Source organism: Aquarana catesbeiana, linkage group LG12 (assembly GCF_042186555.1).
Source record: "Aquarana catesbeiana isolate 2022-GZ linkage group LG12, ASM4218655v1, whole genome shotgun sequence".
In the NCBI taxonomy this organism is placed as follows: Eukaryota; Metazoa; Chordata; class Amphibia; order Anura; family Ranidae; genus Aquarana; species Aquarana catesbeiana.
Genome location: NC_133335.1, coordinates 166,184,702 through 166,200,208, shown reverse-complemented (window position 1 = coordinate 166,200,208; position 15,507 = coordinate 166,184,702). Strand labels below are relative to the sequence as shown.

General features: G+C 45.4%; 1 protein-coding gene across 3 annotated transcripts in view; it reads right to left on the bottom strand.

Moving 5' to 3' along the window:
* Positions 1–14,758, bottom strand: part of SLC16A5 (solute carrier family 16 member 5) — a 159,799-nt gene extending 145,041 nt beyond the window's left edge. For all 3 annotated transcript variants that reach the window (XM_073606177.1, XM_073606179.1, XM_073606180.1), the window contains exon 1: positions 14,543–14,758. The gene's annotated coding sequence lies outside the window, so the exon portion shown is untranslated. The remainder of the gene's footprint in view (positions 1–14,542) is intronic.
* Positions 14,759–15,507: the final 749 nt, after the last annotated feature.

Genomic DNA, 15,507 nt, shown 5'->3' with positions numbered 1-15,507 from the left:
TTAGTGTAGTGCGACCTCTGCACAGTGTTCAGCTAAAGCTACAAGTTAGTTTAGTGCGACCTCTGCACAGTGTTCAGCTAAAGCTACAAGTTAGTGCAGTGCGTCCTCTGAACAGTGTTCATCTAAAGCTACAAGTTAGTGCAGTGCGTCCTCCTCACAGTGTTCAGCTAAAACTACAAGTTAGTGTAGTGGGACCTCTGCACAGTGTTCAGCTAAAGCTACAAGTTAGTTTAGTGCGACCTCTGCACAGTGTTCAGCTAAAGCTACAAGTTAGTGTAGTGCGTCCTCTGAACAGTGTTCATCTAAAGCTACAAGTTAGTGTAGTGCGTCCTCCTCACAGTGTTCAGCTAAAGCTACAAGTTAGTGTAGTGCGTCCTCTGAACAGTGTTCATCTAAAGCTACAATTTAGTGTAGTGCGTCCTCCTCACAGTGTTCAGCTAAAGCTACAAGTTAGTGTAGTGCGACCTCTGAACAGTGTTCAGCTAAAGCTACAAGTTAGTGTAGTGCGTCCTCCTCAGTGTTTAGCTAAAACTACAAGTTAGTGTAGTGCGACCTCTGCACAGTGTTCAGCTAAAGCTACAAGTTAGTGTAGTGCGTCCTCCTCACAGTGTTCAGCTAAAGCTACAAGTTAGTGTAGTGCGTCATCTGAACAGTGTTCAGCTAAAGCTACCCGTAGAAGGTTGGTGGTGTTTTCCTGATCCTATCACTACCGCAGGCAGCTAAAGTATTTACACATTAGTGTAGTGCGACCTCTGCACAGTGTTCAGCTAAAGCTACCTGTAGAAGGTTGGTGGTGTTTTCCCTATCCTATCACTACCTCAGGGAGCTAAAAGATTTACACGTTAGTGTAGTGAAACCTCTGCACAGTGTTCATCTAAAGCTACAAGTTAGTGTAGTGCGTCCTCCTCACAGTGTTCAGCTAAAACTATAAATTAGTGTAGTGCAACCTCTGCACAGTGTTCAGCTAAAGCTACAAGTTAGTTTAGTGCGACCTCTGCAAAGTGTTCAGCTAAAGCTACAAGTTAGTGTAGTGCGTCCTCTGAACAGTGTTCATCTAAAGCTACAAGTTAGTGTAGTGCGTCCTCCTCACAGTGTTCAGCTAAAACTACAAGTTAGTGTAGTGCAACCTCTGCACAGTGTTCAGCTAAAGCTACAAGTTAGTTTAGTGCGACCTCTGCAAAGTGTTCAGCTAAAGCTACAAGTTAGTGTAGTGCGTCCTCTGAACAGTGTTCATCTAAAGCTACAAGTTAGTGTAGTGCGTCCTCCTCACAGTGTTCAGCTAAAACTACAAGTTAGTGTAGTACGACCTCTGCACAGTGTTCAGCTAAAGCTACAAGTTAGTTTAGTGCGACCTCTGCACAGTGTTCAGCTAAAGCTACAAGTTAGTGTAGTGCATCCTCTGAACAGTGTTCATCTAAAGCTACAAGTTAGTGTAGTGCGTCCTCCTCACAGTGTTCATCTAAAGCTACAAGTTAGTGTAGTGCGTCCTCCTCAGTGTTTAGCTAAAACTACAAGTTAGTGTAGTGCGACCTCTGCACAGTGTTCAGCTAAAGCTACAAGTTAGTGTAGTGCGTCCTCCTCACAGTGTTCAGCTAAAACTACAAGTTAGTGTAGTGCTTCCTCTGAACAGTGTTCATCTAAAGCTACAAGTTAGTGTAGTGCGTCCTCCTCACAGTGTTCAGCTAAAACTACAAGTTAGTGTAGTGCGACCTCTGCACAGTGTTCAGCTAAAGCTACAAGTTAGTTTAGTGCGACCTCTGCACAGTGTTCAGCTAAAGCTACAAGTTAGTGCAGTGCATCCTCTGAACAGTGTTCATCTAAAGCTACAAGTTAGTGCAGTGCGTCATCCTCACAGTGTTCAGCTAAAACTACAAGTTAGTGTAGTACGACCTCTGCACAGTGTTCAGCTAAAGCTACAAGTTAGTTTAGTGCGACCTCTGCACAGTGTTCAGCTAAAGCTACAAGTTAGTGTAGTGCGTCCTCTGAACAGTGTTCATCTAAAGCTACAAGTTAGTGTAGTGCGTCCTCCTCACAGTGTTCAGCTAAAGCTACAAGTTAGTGTAGTGCGACCTCTGCACAGTGTTCAGCTAAAGCTACAAGTTAGTGTAGTGTGTCCTCTGAACAGTGTTCAGCTAAAGCTACCTGTAGAAGGTTGGTGGTGTTTTCCTGATCCTATCACTACCGCAGGCAGCTAAAGTATTTACACATTAGTGTAGTGCGACCTCCTCACAGTGTTCAGCTAAAACTATAAATTAGTGTAGTGCAACCTCTGCACAGTGTTCAGCTAAAGCTACAAGTTAGTTTAGTGCGACCTCTGCAAAGTGTTCAGCTAAAGCTACAAGTTAGTGTAGTGCGTCCTCTGAACAGTGTTCATCTAAAGCTACAAGTTAGTGCAGTGCGTCATCCTCACAGTGTTCAGCTAAAACTACAAGTTAGTGTAGTACGACCTCTGCACAGTGTTCAGCTAAAGCTACAAGTTAGTTTAGTGCGACCTCTGCACAGTGTTCAGCTAAAGCTACAAGTTAGTGTAGTGCGTCCTCTGAACAGTGTTCATCTAAAGCTACAAGTTAGTGTAGTGCGTCCTCCTCACAGTGTTCAGCTAAAGCTACAAGTTAGTGTAGTGCGACCTCTGCACAGTGTTCAGCTAAAGCTACAAGTTAGTGTAGTGTGTCCTCTGAACAGTGTTCAGCTAAAGCTACCCGTAGAAGGTTGGTGGTGTTTTCCTGATCCTATCACTACCGCAGGCAGCTAAAGTATTTACACATTAGTGTAGTGCGACCTCTGCACAGTGTTCAGCTAAAGCTACCTGTAGAAGGTTGGTGGTGTTTTCCTGATCCTATCACTACCTCAGGAAGCTAAATGATTTGCACGTTAGTGTAGTGCAACCTCTGCACAGTGTTCAGCTAAAGCTACCTGTAAAAGGTTGGTGGTGCTTTCCTGATCCTATCACTACCGCAGGCAGCTAAAGTATTTACACGTTAGTGTAGTGCGACCTCTGCACAGTGTTCAGCTAAAGCTACCTGTAGAAGGTTGGTGGTGTTTTCCTGATCCTATCACTACCGCAGGCAGCTAAAGTATTTACACGTTAGTGTAGTGCGACCTCTGCATAGTGTTCAGCTAAAGCTACCTGTAGACGGTTGGTGGTGTTTTCCTGATCCTATTACTACCGCAGGCAGCTAAAGTATTTACACGTTAGTGTAGTGCGACCTCTGCACAGTGTTCAGCTAAAGCTACCTGTAGAAGGTTGGTGGTGTTTTCCTGATCCTATTACTACCGCAGGCAGCTAAAGTATTTACACGTTAGTGTAGTGCGACCTCTGCACAGTGTTCAGCTAAAGCTACCTGTAGAAGGTTGGTGGTGTTTTCCTGATCCTAGCACTACCGCAGGCAGCTAAAGTATGTACATGTTAGTGTAGTGCGACCTCTGCACAGTGTTCAGCTAAAGCTACCTGTAGAAGGTTGGTGGTGTTCTCATACTGCAGGCAGGCAGTTGATTTTGCTAGCTGCAGTATCAGTATATATATATATATATATATATATATATATATATATATATATATATATATATCCCAGCTTAGTGCAGCTACAGGCTATTAGTATGTCTGGAAGGCCAACAAGGAGAGGCAGACAGTCACAAGCCGATAAAAGAGGCAAGCAGGCACTGTGTCTAGAGGCAACGGTGCTGGTCGTGGAGACAGTGCATCCTCATCAGCACGTGGCCGTGGGACACGCTTGGCCTTTTTTTCGGCAGCTGGCCGCGTTAAGCCGCAACATGCGGAAGACTTGGTCGAGTGGATGACCAAGCCGTCCTCATCCTCCTCATCCTCCTTCACCCATGCTCAGGGTACTTTGTCTGGAAAAGCAGCTGCCAACACAGCCTCTTCCCTCGGCTCAATGGAATCAGTGACTCCTTCCCTAGCCCCACCATATCCTCCTGAGGATTCCCTCGAACTGTTTGACCACAGTGTTGGGTACATGCTCCAGGAGGATGCCCAGCGTTTAGAAGGCTCTGATGATGATACTGAGCTAGATGAAGGCAGTAACGTGAGCACGGACAGAGGGGGTGCCCAAGAAGGACAGCAATCTGGCAGTCATGCTCCCCCTGCTGTAGCATACTGCCAGGTTTGCTCCAGTGATGAGGAGGGAGGGGATGATGAGGTCACTGACTCAACGTGGGTGCCTGATAGGAGAGAGGAGGAGGAGGCACATCACCAACGAGGCAGGATGCCCTCCAGGAGCCAGCCTAAGGGCAGCACACTGACTGCATCACACTGCAAAGCTCTGCATGTGCAGGGCGCTGCTGTCTCTGCACGTTATTCCAAAAGTTCTTTGGGCCTTTTTTGAGACGAATGCATCAGATCGCACCTCTGCTATTTGCAACATATGTCTCAAGCGTATCTCGCGTGGCCAAAACATCTCCCGCTTGAGCACCACATGCTTGTCCAGACATATGTTGATCTGCCATGCAGTTCGTTGGCAAGCGTATCTAAAAGACCCACACCAAAGAACAAAGAGGACCTCTCCTTGCTCCTCATCAGCTGAGATCCCCAACCCCACTATACCTTCAGTCCTCTCTGAGACCTGCACTGAGAGGAATGAAGGTGTAGAATAAGGTGTGTCACAGCCAAGTACCTGGGGGCAATCTGCTTTCGGTACACCAACGTCAGATTGTACCAGGCAAATTTCCCTGCCCCAGCTGCTGCACCGCCGAAAGAATTTAACCTACCCAAGAACCGCCTAATCTGTGACAAGCCCACCAGGTGGAACTCAACGTTGGCCATGCTGCAGCGGCTGCACACGCAGCAGAGGGCCATCAATGAGTACCTGTGCGACTATGGCACCAGGACAGGGTCAGGGGAGCTTGTTTTTTTTTCCCCACGCCAGTGGGCCATGATCAGGGATGCATGCACTGTCCTGTCACCATTTGAGGAGGCCATGAGGATGGTGAGCAGTGACAGTGCATGCATCAGTGACACTGTCCCCCTTGTCCACCTTTTGGAGCACACGCTGCGTGAAATAATGGACAGGGCACTTGAGGCAGAACAGAGGCAGGAAGAGGAGGACTTCCTTAGCTCTCTCAGTCATTACAGTGGATTATAATTAATTAAAAAAAATACATTTTCACTAATCCCTGGCCACAAAGGAGCTGAGAATTGAATACTATAGCCACAGTCATATATTCACAATAGGGCTGATTTATTTACCAGTATATTCTTATTCTCACACACCCACACACTGACATACCCACATGAAGCCCACACAGACATGGGTGGAACATACAAACACCATGCTGTCCATGCCTTTGTTGGAAATTGAACATAGGACTACAGTGGTGCAAGGTGTGGTAATCACCTAAACCCCTAATGCCCAACCGGCAGCCCTGGGGTAACATGCAGCTCTTTGGTACTTTTGTGTTGCCTTCGGGGCCCCCACAAACACTAATCTTTGTGTCCCTATCAACCTTTTATTGCAATAATTACTTGCAGACTAATGTACTATTTCTCTAGTCACTGTATCCAGGACTGTCTCCTGAAGCATGTCCCTAGTCTCCATCAACTCCTATAGCATGTTTACTCTGGCAGTCTTCTGCAGCATGTCTGCAGTCTCCGACCATCTTGTGTCATGTCTGTAGTCTCTGATCATCTCTTGTACCATGTCTATAGTCTCTGACCATCTCCTGTACCATGTCGGCAGTTTCTGATTATCTCCTGTACCATGTCTGCAGTCTCTGACCATCTCTTGTATCATGTCTGCAGTCTGACCATCTCTTGTACCATGTCTGCAGTCCCTGGCCATCTTTTGTATTATGTCTGCAGCCCCTGGCCATCTCTTGCACCATGTCTGCAGTCTTGGCCATCTCTTATACCATGCCTGCAGTCCCTAGCTATCTCCTATAGCATGTCTGCAGTCTCTGACCATCTCTTGTATCATGTCGTCAGGCTCTGACCATCTCCTGTATCATGTCTGCAGTCTCCGATCATCTCCTGTACATGTCTGCAGTCTCTGACTATCTCTTCAATCATGTCCACAGTCTCTGAACGTCTCCAGTAGCATGTCCATAGTCTCTGACCATCTCCTGTATCATGTCTGCGGTTTCTGATCATGTCCTGTGCCATGTCTGCAGTCCCTGGCCATCTCTTGTACCATGTCTGCAGTCTCTAACCATCTCCTGTACCATGTCTGCAGTCCCTGGCCATCTCTTGTATCATGTCTGCAGTCTCTGATCACCTCGTGTATCAGGTCTGCAGTCTCTGACCATCTCTTCTATCATGTCCACAGTCTCTGAACATCTCCTGTACCATGTCTGCAGTTTCTGATCATCTCCTGTGTCATGTCTGCAGTCTCTGACCATCTCTTGTATCATGTCTGCAGTCTCTGACCATCTCTTGTACCATGTCTGCAGTCCCTGGCCATCTCTTGTACCATGTCTGCAGTCCCTGGCCATCTCTTGTATTATGTCTGCAGTCTCTGACCATTGCTTGTATAATGTCTGTGGTCCCTGGCCATCTCTTGTATCATGTCTGCAGTCTCTGACCATTAATTGTACCATGTGCGAGTGTGTAAGAGGACCTAATTGAAAGAGAGTGTGATGAGTCTGAAGCATTATGGGTGGAACTGTACATGGGTGTGCATACTACAAAGGTTGTCATTGGAGTTTGTTGTAGACCTCCCAGTGTTAGCGAGGAGTAGGGATGAGCTGAACACCCCCCTGTTCGGTTCGCACCAGAACTTGCGAACAGGCAAAAAATTTGTTCGAACACGCGAACACCGTTAAAGTCTATGGGACACGAACATGAATAATCAAAAGTGCTAATTTTAAAGGCTTATATGCAAGTTATTGTCATAAAAAGTGTTTGGGGACCCAGGTCCTGCCCCAGGGGACATGGATCAATGCAAAAAAAAGTTTTAAAAACGGCCGTTTTTTTGGGAGCAGTGATTTTATTAATGCTTAAAGTGAAACAATAAAAGTGTAATATCCCTTTAAATTTCGTACCTGGGGGGTGTCTATAGTATGCCTGTAAAGGGGCGCATGTTTCCGGTGTTTAGAAGAGTCTGACAGCAAAATGACATTTCAAAGGAAAAAAAGTAATTTAAACTACTCGCGGCTATTAATGAATTGCCGGTCCGACAATACATATAAAAGTTCATTGATAAAAACGGCATGGAAATTCCCCACAGGGGAACCCCGAACCAAAATGTAAAAAAAAAAATGACGTGGGGAGTCCCCCTAAATTCCATACCAGGCCCTTCAGGTCTGGTATGGATATTAAGGGGAACCCCCGCCAAAATGAAAAAAAAAAAATGGCGTGGGGTCCCCTTCAAAATCTATACCAGACCCTTCAGGCGTGGGGTCCCCCCAGAAATTCATACCAGACCCTTATCCGAGCACGCAACCTGGCAGGCCGCAGTAAAAGAGGGGGGACAAGAGAGCGCCCCCCCCTCCTGAACCGTACCAGGCCACATGCCCTCAACATTGGAAGGGTGCTTTGGGGTAGCCCCCCAAAACACCTTGTCCCCATGTTGATGAGGACAAGGACCTCATCCCCACAACCCTGGCCGGTGGTTGTGGGGGTCTGCGGGCGGGGCGCTTATCGGAATCTGGAAGCCCCCTTTAACAAGGGGACCCCCAGATCCCAGCCCTCCCCCCTGTGTGAAATGGTAAGTGGGTACCCTACCATTTCACTAAAAAACTGTCAAAAATGTTAAAAATGACAAGAGACAGTTTTTGACAATTCCTTTATTTAAATGCTTCTTCTTTCTTCTATCTTCTATCTTCCTTCAGTTTCTTCCTCCATCTTCTTCTTCTTATGGTTCTTCTGGGTCTTCTGGTTCTTCCTCCGGTGTTCTCGTCCGGCATCTCCTCCGCGGCATCGGCGTCTTCTTCCCTTCTTCTCCTCGGGCCGCTCCGCATCCATGATGGCATGGAGGGAGGCTCCCGCTCTTCTCTTCATCTTCTTCTGTTCATCTTCTTCTCTTCATCTTCTTCTCTTCATCTTCTTTTCGGGCCGCTCCGCATCCATGCTTCTCCTCTTCTGATGGTCCTTAAATAACGGGGGGCGGGGCCACCCGGTGACCCTGCCCCCTCTGACGCACAGTGACTTGACAGGACTTCCCTGTGGCATTCCCCGTGATGCCACAGGGAAGTCCCGTCAAGTCACCGTGCATCAGCGGGGGGCGGGGTCACCGGGTGGCCCCCCCATTATTTAAGAACCGTCATAAGAGGAGAAGCATCACACAGCAGGAGCCTCCCTCCATGCCAGCATGGATGCGGAGCGGCCCGAAAAGAAGATGAAGAGAAGAAGATAAACAGAACAGCGGGAGCCTCCCTCCATGCCATCATGGATGCGGAGCGGCCCGAGGAGAAGAAGGGAAGAAGACGCCGATGCCATGGAGGAGATGCCGGACGAGAACACCGGAGGAAGAACCAGAAGACCCAAAAGAACCAGAAGAAGAAGAAGATGGAGGAAGAAACCGAAGGAAGATAGAAGAAAGAAGAAGCATTTATATAAAGGAATTGTCAAAAACTGTCATTTTTAACATTTTTGACAGTTTTTTAGTGAAATGGTAGGGGTACTTTTGTACCCCCTTACCATTTCACACAGGGGGGAGGGCCGGGATCTGGGGGTCCCCTTGTGAAAGGGGGCTTCCAGATTCTGATAAGCCCCCCGCCCGCAGACCCCCACAACCACCGGCCAGGGTTGTGGGGATGATGCCCTTGTCCTCATCAACATGGGGACAAGGTGTTTTGGGGGGCTACCCCAAAGCACCCTCCCAATGTTGAGGGCATGTGGCCTGGTACGATTCAGGAGGGGGGCAGCTCTCTCGTCCCCCCCTCTTTTCCTGCGGCCTGCCAGGTTGCGTGCTCGGATAAGAGTTTGGTATGGATTTTTGGGGGGGACCCCACACCTTTTTTTTTAATTTTGGCGCGGGGTTCCCCTTAAAATCCATACCAGACCTGAAGGGTCTGGTATAGATTTTGAGGAGGACCCCACACCATTTTTTTTTTTTAATTTTGGTTGGGGTTCCCCTTAATATCCACACCAGATCTGTGGGGAATTCCCATGCCGTTTTTATCAATGAACTTTCATCTGTATTGTCGGACCGGCAATTTATTAATAGCCGCGAGTAGTTTAAATGACTTTTTTTCCTTCTAAATGTCATTTTGCTGTCAGACTGTTCTAAACACGGGAAACATGCGCCCCTTTCCAGGGATACTATAGACACCCCCCAGGTACGAAATTTAAAGGGATATTACACTTTTATTGTTTCACTTTAAGCATTATTAAAATCACTGCTCCCGAAAAAACAGCCGTTTTTAAAACTTTTTTTTGCATTGATCCATGTCCCCTGGGGCAGGACCCAGGTCCCCAAACACTTTTTTATGACAATACCATGCATATAAGCCTTTAAAATTAGCACTTTTGATTTCTCCCATAGACTTTTAAAGGGTGTTCCGCGGCATTCGAATTTGCCGCGAACACCCCAAATTGTTCGCTGTTTGGCAAACTTGCGAACAGCCGATGTTCGAGTCAAACATGAGTTCGACTCGAACTCGAAGCTCATCCCTAGAGGGGAGACTCAGCTCCTTGTACAGATGGAAGGGGCTGCAAGGGCTGGGACAGTTATAATAATGGGGGATTTTAACGACCCGGAAATTGCCTTGAGTAATGGCACTGCTCTGACAGTTAAGGGGAAAAAATGTATAAACCTATTAAAAAACAATTTTATGGTCCAGTTTATTGCGGCCCCGACTAGAAATTACGCTCCACTGGACCTGGTAATCTCAAACCATGCTGAGCGTATTACCAATATTCATATAAAAGAACATCTGGGTAGCAGTGACCATAACATGATTTCATTTAATGTTAGCTGTAAGCAACAAACATATACGGGTAAGATAAAAACACTTAACTGTAGCCCCCCTGGCGGTTTTCCCGAGTGTGGCTCGGGGGTTAAAATTCAGTACCATTAGCGGTAACCCCGAGCCACACTCGGGATCGCATTGCAGGATCCTGGGGCGGCGTTACTTACCTTGTCCCCGGGATCCTGCGATGTCCCCCGCTGTGTCTGCGGGCTCCGTCCTCCTCCGAAGCCTCTCCGTGCCAGGCTCCGTTCCCTGCGAGCGGCGCGACGCACGGGGGCGGAGCCTGGCGGCAAATTAAAAAAAATGTCAAAAGCATAACACATACAGTACTGTAATCTTACAGATTACAGTACTGTATGAAATCATTTCACATCCCTTTTGTCCCCAGTGCTTTGTCCCATGCCCTGCATGCAATTTTACATGATATACACTGTTCTTTCTGCCTGGAAACTGGAGATTGTCCATAGCAACCAAAAAGTGTCCCTTTACGTCAAAAGTGGCTTTAGACCAGCTAGAAAACAGCGATAATAAATTAGAACACTTGCAGAATTGAGCGATAGTGAATTGTGGGGAAATTTATTACTATTTTTTTTTTTTTTTTAATTATTTATTTTTATTTATTATATTATAATTTATGTTTTTGTGTTTCAAACTTTATCATACCCGGGATATCTACTAGACTCTGGTTTGGACAGATTTAAGTGTGTTATTGTTAAGATTTACAGACCTACAATATAAAACGCCAAATTTCCATGCAAAATAATGGTACCGCTTTCAGCACCTAAAATCCGAAATAATCATACCGCCAGGGAAGTTAAGAGAGCAAATTTTCGAAGGATTAGGGCTGCTCTCCAGGACTGGGAGGGAATATTGACATCAATGGACACAGAACAGAAATGGAAATTCTTCAAAGTGACTGTATGTAAACTCACTGCAAAGTATATTCCCATGGGCAATACGTTTAAAAGGCTAAAAATAAAACCTATGTGGCTCACGGCCAAAGTTAAAATGGCTATAAATAATAAAAAAAGAGCTTTTAAAAAATATAAAAAATTAAGTAACGTTATCAGCGTTTAAATGTTACAAAGAATTTAACAGAATATGTAAAAAGGAAATCAAGGATGCAAACATTCATAACAAATGACAGTTTGCAAAAGATAGTAGTAGAAACCCCAAAAAATTCTTCAATATATTAATAGTAAAAATAATCTAGAGTGGGTGACTGGGGACAAAGAGAAGGCAAATTTATTAAATACTTTCTTCAGCTCTGTGTATACAAAGGAGCATGGGGGAGCTCATGTCCATAATGGGAGTGGTATTGACACAGCCCCAAATGATCCACAATGGCTCAAAAGTGATATGGTCCAGAAATATTTAGACAGAATAAAGGTGGATAAAGCACCTGGACCAGATGGCATCCGCCCACGGATCCTAAAAGAATTGGGCACTGTCATTTCAAAGCCATTGTATCTTATTTTTAGGGATTCATTCATGACTGGAATAGTACCACTGGATTGGCATAGGGCCAATGTGGTGCCTATATTTAAAAAGGGATCAAAATCTTTACCAAGTAACTATAGTTTAACTTCTATATTTAGGAAGATACTGGAGAGTTTAATAAAAGACCACATAGACGAGTTCTTGCTGGAAAAAAAATATTTTAAGCAACAGACAGCATGGATTCATGAAAGACAGAAGTCATCAAACAAACCTGATTTTTTTTATGAGGAGGTAAGTAAAACCTTGGACAGAGGGGTGGCTGTGGATGTGGTATACTTGGATTTTGCGAAAGCGTTTGATACAGTTCCCCACGTAAGGCTAATGTGTAAGGTAAAGTCTACAGGCTTGGAAAGATCAGTTTGTAAATGGATAGAAAACTGGCTAAAAGACAGAATTCAGTGCGTAGTAGTTAATGACTCTTACTCTGAATGGTCTAAGGTTATCAGTGGTCTACCCCAAGGTTCAATGTTGGGACCCTAACTTTTTAATACCTTTATAAATGATATAAGGTCTTGGATTAAAAGTACCATTTCAGTCTTTGCAGATGACACCAAGCTATGTAGTGGAATAACGTCCTTACAGGATGTCTCCAATTTACAACCGACCTCAATGCACTGTCTAATTGGGCAACTAAGTGGCAAATGAGGTTAAGTGCCGGTTCACACAGGGGCGACTTGTCAGGCAACCTAGCCGCCTGACAAGTCGCCTCCCGTTCTGTACAATGGAACCGTTCTAATAGGAGCGATGCAAGTCACTCCGATTTAGAAAAAGGTTCCTGTACTACTTTGGGGGCGACTTGGGGTGACTTGCATAGACTTCTATACAGAAGTCGTTTTGCAAGTCGCCGTGGCAGTCGTGTGCAGGTCGCCTCGGTGAGGCGACCTGCAAGTCGTGCCGCCCCTGTGTGAACCGGGGCTTAATGTTGATAAATGTAAGGTTATGCACTTGGGGCTAAGAATATGCATGCATCATACATACTAGGGGAGTACAACTGGGGGAATCAATGGTGGAGAAGGATCTGGGGGTTTTGGTAGATCATAAGCTCAATAATAACATGCAATGCCAAGCTGCGGTTTCCAAAGCGAGCAAAGTCCTTTCTTGTAATAAGAGAGGTATGAACTCCAGAGAGAGATATCATTTTGCCCCTGTACAAATCATTAGTAAGACCTCATCTGGAATATGCAGTCCAGTTTTGGGCACCAGTTCTCAAAAAAGTAAAGTGCAGAGAAGGGCAACCAAACTGATAAGAGGCATGGAGGAGCTCAGCTATGAGGAAAGATTAGAGGAACTGAATCTATTCACTCTTGAGAAGAGGAGATTGAGTGCCGATTCACACCTGTGCAATGCGGGAACCCTGCAAGTACAATGTTAACGATACCCCCATTTCCACTCGCATATCACACTGCGAACTGACATGAATCAGACATGAATTGGACCGCATGGGTGTGAACACCCATGCGTTCCGATTCTGGTGCGGACCAAAAAAGGGGTCCTGTGCGAGCCCTATCAGTCCAAATGCGATACAAATTCAGCCATACTATCTGTATGGCTGAAATCGCATCGCAGGGATATCGCATTTGATTTACACTGAAGTGCGGTGCGAATCACATGCGATCTCGCAGAACGCACTAATGTGAACCGGCACTAAGGGGGGATATGATCAACATGTACAAATACATAAGTGGTCCATATAGTGAACTGTGTGTTGAGTTATTCACTTTAAGGCCATCACAGTGCACAAGGGGGCACTCTTTACGTCTAGAGGAAAAAAGATTTAATCTCCAAATACGGAAAGGTTTCTTCACAGTAAGAGCTGTGAAAATGTGGAATAGACTCCCTCCAGAGGTGGTTCTGGCAAGCTCAGTAGATTGCTTTAAAAATGGCCTGGATTCTTTCCTAAGACCCCTTTCACACTGGAGCGTTTTGCAGGCGCTATCAGAAAAAGTCCTGCCAGCAGCTTCTTTGGAGCGGTGAAGGAGCGGTGAACTCACAGCTCCTCCACTGCTGCTCCCCATTGAAATCAATTGGGCAGCGCTGCTATACCGCCGGCAAAACGCAGCTCCGGCGGCGTTTTGTGGGAGGATTTAACCCTTTTTCAGCCGCTAGCAGGGGGTTAAAACCATCCCGCTAGCGCGGGAAAGGCACCGCTAAAACGATGGTAAAGCGGTGCTAAAAATAGCGCCGCTTTACAGCTGACGCCCGGGGTGGCTCGGTGTGAAAGGGCTCTAAATATACATAATATAATATAACTGGATACTAACATTTACAGGGGGTCCCCGGGTTACAAACAAGTTAGGGACTGTAGGTTTGTTCTTAAGTTGAATCTGTTTGTAAGTCGGAACAGGTACATTTTTTAAGTGTAGCTCCAGCCAAAAAAAATATTTTTCAGCTTTTTGGATAGCATAGGGAAGGGTTAACACCCCTGTAACATTTGTTTTACTGTCTGTGCCCCTGTTCAGAAGATTTCACCTCACTTTCTGTCCCAATGACAATTGGATTTTGAAAATTTTGGGTTGTTGTGGAAACAAGCCTTGGTGATAAAGCATCAGTGGAGGTAATTTTTCCCCATAATAGCTCTTACAGGAGTGAATTTCCCTTCCTAGGGGTAGATTTCCTCTCACTTCCTGTTGTCTCCCTCCGTTTGCAAGTAGGAGTCGTTTGTAAGTCGGATGTTTGTAACTAGGGGACCCCCTGTATAGGTAATGTTGATCCAGGGAAAATCTGATTGCCTCTTGGGGGATCAGGAAGGATTTTTTTTTCCCCTGCTATAGCAAATTGGGTCATGCTTTGCTGGGGTTTTTCGCCTTCCTCTGGATCAACTGTGGATGAAGGATTGTGTATATGGGATTGTCATTTTTTTTTATTTTGGTTGAACTAGATGGACTTGTGTCTTTTTTCAACCTGACTAACTATGTATCTATGTCTGCCGTCTCTAACCATCTTTTGTATTATGGCCATAGCCTTTGACTAGACCCTGTTGTGTGTCTGCTGTCTCTGACACTGGTTATTCACTGAATTTTTTGTGTGGTCCTTTGATGATGTTTGAGGTTCCTCATATCAAGAAAGCTAACCCCTGATCTAGACTGTGCTGCTCATAGAAAAGGTTCAAAGTGGTACTCCAGAAAGTTAAGCTCTAAAGCTCTGATCAAGGCAAGTGCAATGTGTAAAATACACTTACCTCTGTGCGATCCTAGGTTTTGTAAATTAAATCTTGTCTCTCCCACGTATTCTGGCCAGCATCTTTCTGGTCACTGCACTGTGCTCTGCACCAGGCTGGGATGTTTTAGAAATGCTCCTTTGACTTTTATGGGGCTGACTACATACATGTAAAGTCTGTGTTTCTTTTGTAATCATAGCAGACAGAAATAGGCAGTTAGGACATCCCACTAAGCACATGCAGCAATTCTGCGGTGTCATAGGGAACACCCTGGACCTGTGCAATAAACAGAATTATGTTGCAACCAATGTATCCTGACCTTGATAAGAAAACAAATATAAGTTAGGACAATTGCAGAATTTGCTATGCTCTGGAAATAGGCAACAAAAACTATAGCCTAGAAGACAAAAATAAAATCAGACATATCATCTTCCTGATATAAACAGCCAGTAGACAATGAACCTTGTGTGCTTTCAGTTGCCCTTATTATTGAAGCTGGACTCTTGGCAAACAGATGGAATACATATAAATAACACTTATGCCCCGTAAACACGGTCGGACATTGATCGGACATTCCGACAACAAAATCCATGGATTTTTTCCGACGGATGTTGGCTCAAACTTGTCTTGCATACACATGGTCACACAAAGTTGTCGGAAAATCCGATCGTCCTGAACGTGGTGACGTAAAACACGTACGTCGGGACTATAAACGGGGCAGTAGCCAATAGTTTTCGGCTCTTAATTTATTCTGAGCATGCGTGGCACTTTGTGCGTCGGATTTGTGTACACACGATGGGAATTTACGACAACTAATTTTGTTGTCGGAAAATTTTATAGCAAGCTCTCAAACTTTGTGTGTCAGAAATTCCTATGGAAAATGTGTGATGGAGCCTACACATGGTCGGAATTTCCGACAACAAGGTCCTATCACACATTTTCCACCGGAAAATCCTATCGTGTGTACAGGGCATAACAGGTCTTGT